Source organism: Pocillopora damicornis, chromosome 10 (genome assembly GCF_964200805.1).
Source record: "Pocillopora damicornis chromosome 10, jaPocDami1.2, whole genome shotgun sequence".
Classification (NCBI taxonomy): Eukaryota; Metazoa; Cnidaria; class Anthozoa; order Scleractinia; family Pocilloporidae; genus Pocillopora; species Pocillopora damicornis.
In genome coordinates, this window is record NC_142679.1 from 6,351,912 (window position 1) to 6,359,899 (window position 7,988).

Here is a 7,988-nt window from a genome sequence, read left to right on the forward strand (position 1 = left end):
CGCGCACTGTTTGTTCTGTTCTACTTGTTACGTGTAGTATCTCGTGCACTGTTTTGTCCTGTGTTCTACTTGTTACGTGTAGTATCTCGTGCACTGTTTTGTTCTGTGTTCTACTTATTATGTGTAGTATCTCGTGCGCTGTTTGTTCTGTGTTCTACTTGTTACGTGTAGTATCTCGTGCACTGTTTTGTTCTGTGTTCTACTTGTTGCGTTTAGTATCCCGCACACTGTTATGCTCCGAGTGTGTTCTACTTGTTACGTGTAGTATCTCCCGCACTGTATGTTCTGTGTTCTAATTGTTACGTATAATTTCTCCTGTACCGTTTCTTCAACGTTTCTAATTGTTGTTGTATCTCTTCCACGGCTTTTTCTTTGTTCTATTTGTTCGTGTATGATCTCGGGCACTGTTTGTTCTTTTTTATATTTGTTACTTATGATATCTAGTACAAAGTGTGTATTGTGCTGTATTCGTTTTGTGTAATGTCTCGCGCAGCAAAGTGATTTTTCCTTTTTTTATTTGTCACCTGTAGTATTGCGTGCAACGTCTCGTTCTATATTCAATTTTTCATGTGTGAGGTCTCGCGCACTCTTTGTTGTGTTTTATTTGTTAGTTTGGCACCTGGCGTTTTTAATGCTTTTTAGAGGATGCTTGTACGTAAGCGCTTCCTTTGGTTCTGTTTTCTTAGTTTATTGATGTCAGATGAGAAATACGTTGAAGGGAATTCCTCAGGTTAACGTTTGTCCTCTGTCTCCTCTTTTTAGTCTTATTATAAACGAGTGTTTACAAGAACTCGAAAAATGAAGGAATTCTTTCCTTCTTTGAAAGAGCAAGTTCAGCCCTCTTGGTCAATTTTTATCATATACCATTTATTATCATTTTTATCATATATCATTATCTTATTAGATACCATCATTATTATTTTTTAATTGGTGATCACTATTTTTATTATTATCATTATCATCGCTTTCATTATTATTATTATTATTATTATTATTATTAATATACCTATAAAATCAGCGGTTGTTATCGCCGAATGTTTAGTTGCTGCCATTAGTTATTTATGAGAAAAAGGACGAACACCGCGAAACAGACGATCTACGTTTAAAAATGAACTGGTGGTCAATACTTTTGGAATTTTTTTAGTTTGTGTTTTAGAAAATCTCTTACCGCAGAAGAATCTTAGACCTCCGGGATATAAATATTTCTACCAGCAATCAAAAATTCTGCCCCACTCCTCACGGTGTCATTTTGAATACTGATTGTGATGCACGGGAAAGTTCAAATTGAATTGCAAATTTATCTGGGATCATTGAGTATTCATCTCACTTGAGTCAGGATATTTTCACGTGGAAGTCGGAACTACGCTTTGCTGCCTTGTTTAAAGCCTTAAACTGCAGTTTTTGGACGAACAACTCTTCGACTTAGATGTCGTAGACAGTTGGATCATCTGACGGTAGAATTTAAAATGTTTGGTGTCTTGCATGTCGAACTTTGGTCTGTAACGGTCCTCGCACACAAGTTGCAACCAGAGATGATAAGCCAACAGACGCAATGAACTCATGTAAGTCATTGAGCTTCTCTTTATTTCTCCTCAGGTTTAAGTTTATTGTAATTTTGTGTGCTGTGATAGCGCTGTAGCTCTTCGTTCCATCTGATGCATTGTGAGGTTCCATATAATGAAATTTTTCGAATGCATAAGTGTAATCCTGAGATAATGTTTTTATGACGTAGTTTGAGGTTATTGCTTAGCGGTTCTTTTGAGCAGAGCCTGAAAATCTTATCGATAAGATTAAACTGCTCCACGGATTCAAAAACTAAGAAAACGTTATCATATTTGGGATATGAGGATAAGTACGCAATCTTGTCGAGGGAGTACTTCTAAAGAATTTTAGGACGAATAGTCGTCACAAATACTACCAAAGAAATCCATTTTCGCACAGTTTAAACCTTTTTTTATATTTCTCCAAAGAGCACTGTATGGAGGCTGACCTAATACATCTCTGATGTTTTAAAAGAAAAACAATACATTTTGCTTTGACGAAGGGCTAACGCTCGAAACCTTTACTTTGAAGCTCTTTACGGTGGCCAATTTTCGTCATAAACTCAGTTTATAATACTGGGCTAAACTTCAGAATACCCCGCAACTTATTTACATGTCATTGAATAAGAATAGCGTCTATTGTGTTATGCCTCGATCTTCAAAGCCTCCCGACACATGTAAATGAGTTGCGGGGTATTCTGAAGTTGCTCCTAATACTGAATTACCCTTATAATATTGTTTGGAGAGATTAGATCCATAAATATTCCATACCGACCCGTCAACTTTTTCACCAAAGCAGCCTGCCACTGCATGAAATTTTATTGCCGCGTGATGAACCGTGAAACCTACTCTATTATGATTGTTGTTGCGTTTTCCTTGTCAATAAAATTGTTTCAAATCATTCTTTAGGTAATCATACAGCAAGAAGGGAAGACAAAGGATCAGAAACAAGATGGAGTACACGGAGATAGATTCAGTCAATACAGGTCAGTTTGTAATGATATCTCAAGTGCTTTCCTCGCGAGTTTAAGAAATATTTTTTAAGGTCCGAAGATTGATCAGAGGAAACCTAAATTAGGTTTAAATCTGCTTAACAAGAATTTGCAGAAAAATGTTAGGTCTTAAGTAAAAATAATGATAGTGATAAATCTTCAGAGTTGATTAGCTTATTTGTACTTTGAACAACCATTGTATTCGTATAAGTGAAAACACAACGGTCAAACGTAAGGCGGTCAATTTTGGCCGGCTGCACGCAAATTTCCCGCGCATAATTTTAAAGGAAAACGTAAGAAGAAACCGCTGTAAAGGGAAATTAAGCGTGAAAAAAACATCGATACCTTCGCGTAAATAAGTGAAAAGAAGCAAAAGTTTAGAAAAGGGAAACTTGAGATTTCTTCGTTCACAAAGTTTATTTAATTACGGCTTTCCGGCTGATTTGTAGTCTTGTTTTGAGCGTTATCAATGAAGATTTGTAAGAAAAGCTAACGTGCCATGTGCCATGGAGCAGTTTTTGGTTGAGGGTTGAGACGAGGAAATTTTAGCTTTGAAAATCATTACTATCATATCGGAATTAAATGTGCGCAAATTCACTGAACAGAGCACTTGGCTGAAGGAAAAATCTCAGATGTTAGATAAGATGCGTAAATTCTTAAGAAGTGGACGAAGAATGAAATTGACTTAGGCAGTCTTTTCTAAAATAGAGAGGTTAGGCATGAGATCTAAGGAAAGTTACTCAAATATAATTGAATTTCTTGCCTTCTGCGCTCAAAAATTTATTTTTCTTAAGTCTAAAGTGAAGAAAACTTAGTGAAAACCACATGTGACAGATTTTTTTTTGCCACATTAATATATGTTGACCAACATGTACCTTACACGATATATTTTTGACCAGAACACCTAACAAATTAACCCTTTCACTCCAAAGAGCTGATTGGTAATTCTCCCCTTTAGCTGCTATAAATATCCTTGTAAATTAGTTTTGAGAACAACTTCTACCTTATAAGTTTGAATATTCTCATAAGCTGATTGCCGGCTAATGTAAGGATATTATTAGGAGAAATTTCATGTTGATCACTTCTGGGAGTTAAAGGGTTAAAGGAAAATAATTTAATAGTCAGTGAAAATCACTCCATAGTTAAATTGATTCAATCAACTTTAACAAATATATACAGAAAATGCCCATATCCATACTTTAGATTTAAGAAATTGGATATTGCACATTTAAGAGGGTCTCAGTTGGGTTAACCGTAACCGTAAAACGGCTAAAAAAATTTAGCTGTTAGGCATAAAGATTGACAAATTTAAACCATAAGTCGAAAAAAAAATTAGCTTTAAAAATTTTTCTGGTGACCACAGTAGAAAGATAATAACCGCCAGCCGTAAATTGGACAAAATTTGAACCGTGAGCCGTAAAAGCCATCACGTCATTAAGAACTTCATTTTAACACGATTTTACTGGAAAAACGGTTGACAAACAGTTTTTGCAATAAAACAAAGACATCTGCACTTAGGTGAGGATGAAAGTTTGTAAGGTTGTTTATTATTATTAAGTGATTTTAAATCAGAGCTAACGTATGCCACTTGCAGTCAAACTTCACTGCTCATTCCCTGCACCCTTAGAGGTTACCAACAAGGAATTTCTCCTCACAATATCGATAAATTTTCAAGCCGAAAGGCGATTAAAAGGAAAAAAATATCTTGAAGCTGAAATCAATAGAAATGTACGACAGACGGTTGGGAGAATTGGAATCTGGATCTCGACAGGATTAATTGACCGAGACGTTTTTATCGTTGAAATAATTTCACCGCTCAAGAAAAAAAAAATTGAGAGAATAGTTGGGAGAATATGCATACTGATGTTAGGGTGTAAAGGGTGAAACAGATAGCCTAACGACAAGAGAACAGTTTATATTCTCTTGCCTAACGATTATCTTAGTTCAGATTATACTTGGAACAAATGTTTCTTATTCATTTCTTCTGTTTTTAGATTTGAAAAATCTCAAGATGGTATGAAGCTAGAAGATCCAAGGAAAGATGATGTTTTAGGACTCAAGAAGTCTGTTACCTGAAATAAAGCTTATGAAAAGTCTTGTTGTACCTAATTAGAAAAACAATCGCGCTCAGGCGAGCAAAGAAAATGTCTTACAAGTTTGCGCTTTTAATAGGGCTAAAGTCTTTTGGCGGGAAAACCTTTCCTTCAGTAGAATGATTGAGAAGCTAAAAATGTCGGGAAATTAATTGTCAATGGAAAAAAAAGTCTGCGCTCTTGAATTGCGTCCAGTGTTGATCGAAAAATATACTAAGTCTTTTGGCGGGAAAATATTTTGCTCCATGCTGACGATTTTCTCCCATCAAAATTCAAGTATATTTTTTGTTTTAATGCTAGATGCCGTTCAAATCCGCAGATTTTTTTTCCTCTCGGCAACCCTCCATACGCAAAAAAAAGTAAAAGAGATAGCCTATATCTTGACTAGTTACCAGGCCCTTTTAAAAGCGCAACTCTTTTTTTATTATTTGTTTACTTAATAAAAGAGAAAAGGAAGAAATAATATGATGGAAATGAGTTTTTATTTGTTTCTACTTTTAATTTTTTTAGTAATACAATTATTCTTTACTGACAAATAGAAATGTTTACGTAAGGAGCATAACAATATGGAATCTCAACATGACAAGTAAGCAAACTTGAAATTAAGACAACAAATTTTACGAAAAAGAAAAGATTTACAAATTCAAATTGAAAAAATATATTAAGTATAATCGCAATAACTATTAATTCAAAACATTTCAACAAGAAAGTTAAGGCTCTGGCATCTTTGAAAGCGAAATAACCCAATAAAGTCTGATATTTGCCATAAGTGCTAGTATTGATAAAATATTTAAATCTCCCTGTAGATGATTCGAATAGAAAACACTCATACCAGAAGCAGCACGAACGAGAAGCCATTCCAGTGACTAGCCAGAAAACAAGCAAAAATATGCGCAAAATATCAGAAAATTGTAACGAGAATCACAGCCGTCAGCGTAATTACTAATTGAAATGTTGAGATCACACTGCACACTATACACTGCCACTACTAATTCATTTTGTTGAGATCACACTGTACATCATGCCGAATTAAAATTAACGCTTTGAAAATGTTTTCTAAGTCAAGTCATCTTGAACAAATTGAATTAAGATACACTTTTCAAATAGTCGTTGTTAGTGTCCTACTGACGACTTTTACCGAATTAGCTTTTAAAAATTTTGGTAAGAGATCGCATGATTATTTTTCTGTCTTTCGATAATATTTCCAATTTTCTGCTGAAAGTCAGCTTTTAAAATCATACCGTCCTCACTAACTTTTGATGAGTTGATATATTTCTCAACTTGGTAATTCAACCAGTCAATGGAAGTTTCCTTTTTAGCAGCTTAACCTGTTTTAGATTTTGAACATTTGGAGGAGATAGCTTAATTTGTTTCCTTCACAAATTGTTTCTGTTAGTTTATGTGTCAATTGAAATTTAAAATTTGAGAGCCCTGTTTTGTCTTTACTTCGAAACACTAACTTGTTTTTAAAAAATTGTGATCAAAATTGAACTGCATAAAACGCGTTTGGTGAGTCTAAGTTACAATTGTTACCTCTACATGCATGATCGATTTCCAACAATTCTTCTTCAACAACTACGTTGTATATTTTATGTCTTCTTCTAACTGTAAATTTTCTTCAGTCTTTACTCTCCGAGCTTGCGGTCCACATCAAAATGGCTTATCAGAGTGCTGAAATATAACACACACACCAAAAAACATTTTAAAATTCGACGAAATTGAACTTGGTTTTACCAAATACAGGGGTAAAAGAGGTAAAGCGTTGTAAATAAAGATATTTCTCTTCGCCTCTGCACATTTATTGTGTAAAACTGGTAATTAGCGCAAGTGGACGGTTCCAACTCCACTGTGTATCAGTTCATTTTTTTGCAAAAATGGTCACAAGTTATTAATTGTTGGCTTTACCTAAAAATAAATTTTCTTACTGGCATGATTTCCATACAACCCCATACTTAATTGTGCATACAGTTATTGGATAAAAGAATTTAAGGACAAAACAAAAGGGAAACTCGGTAACTACGGCTTTGTTTTATAGAAAATAAAATTATAAAAATAAAATAAAATATATAAATGGGCATTTGGAAAATGAACATTCCACCAGGTGGTTCTTCTTGTCCACTGTTTCCATGTCGAATTGGAATTTAGAATGTTGATTTATGCGGAGCGGAAGAAACCCGCGGCACAAGACCCGGAGAAAAACCCTCGGAGCAAGGACGAGAACTGGTAACAAACTCAACCCACATGTGACGCCATGTCTGGGAATCAAACCCGGGCCCGGGAGGCGAGCGTTCTCACCGCTGTGCCTGCGCCCCGGAAATACGGAAATCTTTTCTGTTTAAAATTGATACACAAAATTGATAATGGCGCATCGATGGCGAAGTGATGGGTATTTTGAAAATTTCAAAATCAGTCGTAATTCCTTGTCTTTGCCACGCTTCTTTCAGCAAGGAACTGCATACATAATGATAGTAGAAGATAAAGTACCCATCATTTTCTCTTAATAATGAAGTTTAGGGTTATGCGGAAACATTCCCTGCGGCTGAGCCGAGATCAGTTTAAAAATACAATAAAATTTGCACCGTGTGTGATTGATGTTTGTGAACGTCTCTCGTTTATGAAAATTTTTAAAACTGAGATTTTGAAAAGTTTATTTAGGCAGTACAGCCAAATTTTAAAATTTGAATATTAGTGATTGCTGAGCCAAATTGCTGGCGAATGCAAGACCTTAATGACGCTTTTTACAAATAGCTAAGCTTTTGGAACAGTTAGTGACGAATTATTATCTACCTGGCATGTTTGGCATGCAAAAAAATCAAAGACAAGAAATGGCTCGTGCAATTTTGTTGCCTATGAAAAATTGACTTGTGCCTAATTACACCAAATTGCGCCCGAAATTATGTTAATACCTACACTAACTGTCACGAAGCGCACCAAACAGTTTGCATGCATTCCGATCATTCTTTGTTAGCGATATAACTTTGCACCTAAGAGCCGCTTAGCCATTATTTGCATATCTTTACATTCAAATCTCTCGCTGACGCAAGCAAGGGCGTTTTGTGCATGTATAGAACAGCAGTCACCTGTACAGTCACTAATCCTATTTCAAACCAACTGGATTCTGAACCTACCTTTGAGTAACTCTTTGCTCTTCTTCTTTATTTTTGTACACTCCCATGATTTATTTTCGATGCCTCATCCATGTGTTATTTCATCTATGAAAAAAACTACACCGTTTTTTTCTGCAGGTTCATTGGACTACTTTGATACCGTTGGGCGAGTTATTTAACCAAAACCGCTATCTAAATTATCTTGAATTTAGCTGAATCTTTTATTTGAAAATACATTTTTGTGACTGAAATTGT

General features: G+C 35.1%; 1 long non-coding RNA gene across 1 annotated transcript; it reads left to right on the forward strand.

Moving 5' to 3' along the window:
• On the forward strand, window positions 1-5,933 carry LOC149038660 (uncharacterized). The gene is made up of 3 exons (XR_016180095.1): window positions 1-1,562; window positions 2,451-2,527; window positions 4,528-5,933. It is a non-coding gene; the product is annotated as an uncharacterized LOC149038660 (long non-coding RNA).
• The last annotated feature ends 2,055 nt before the right edge of the window (window positions 5,934-7,988 follow it).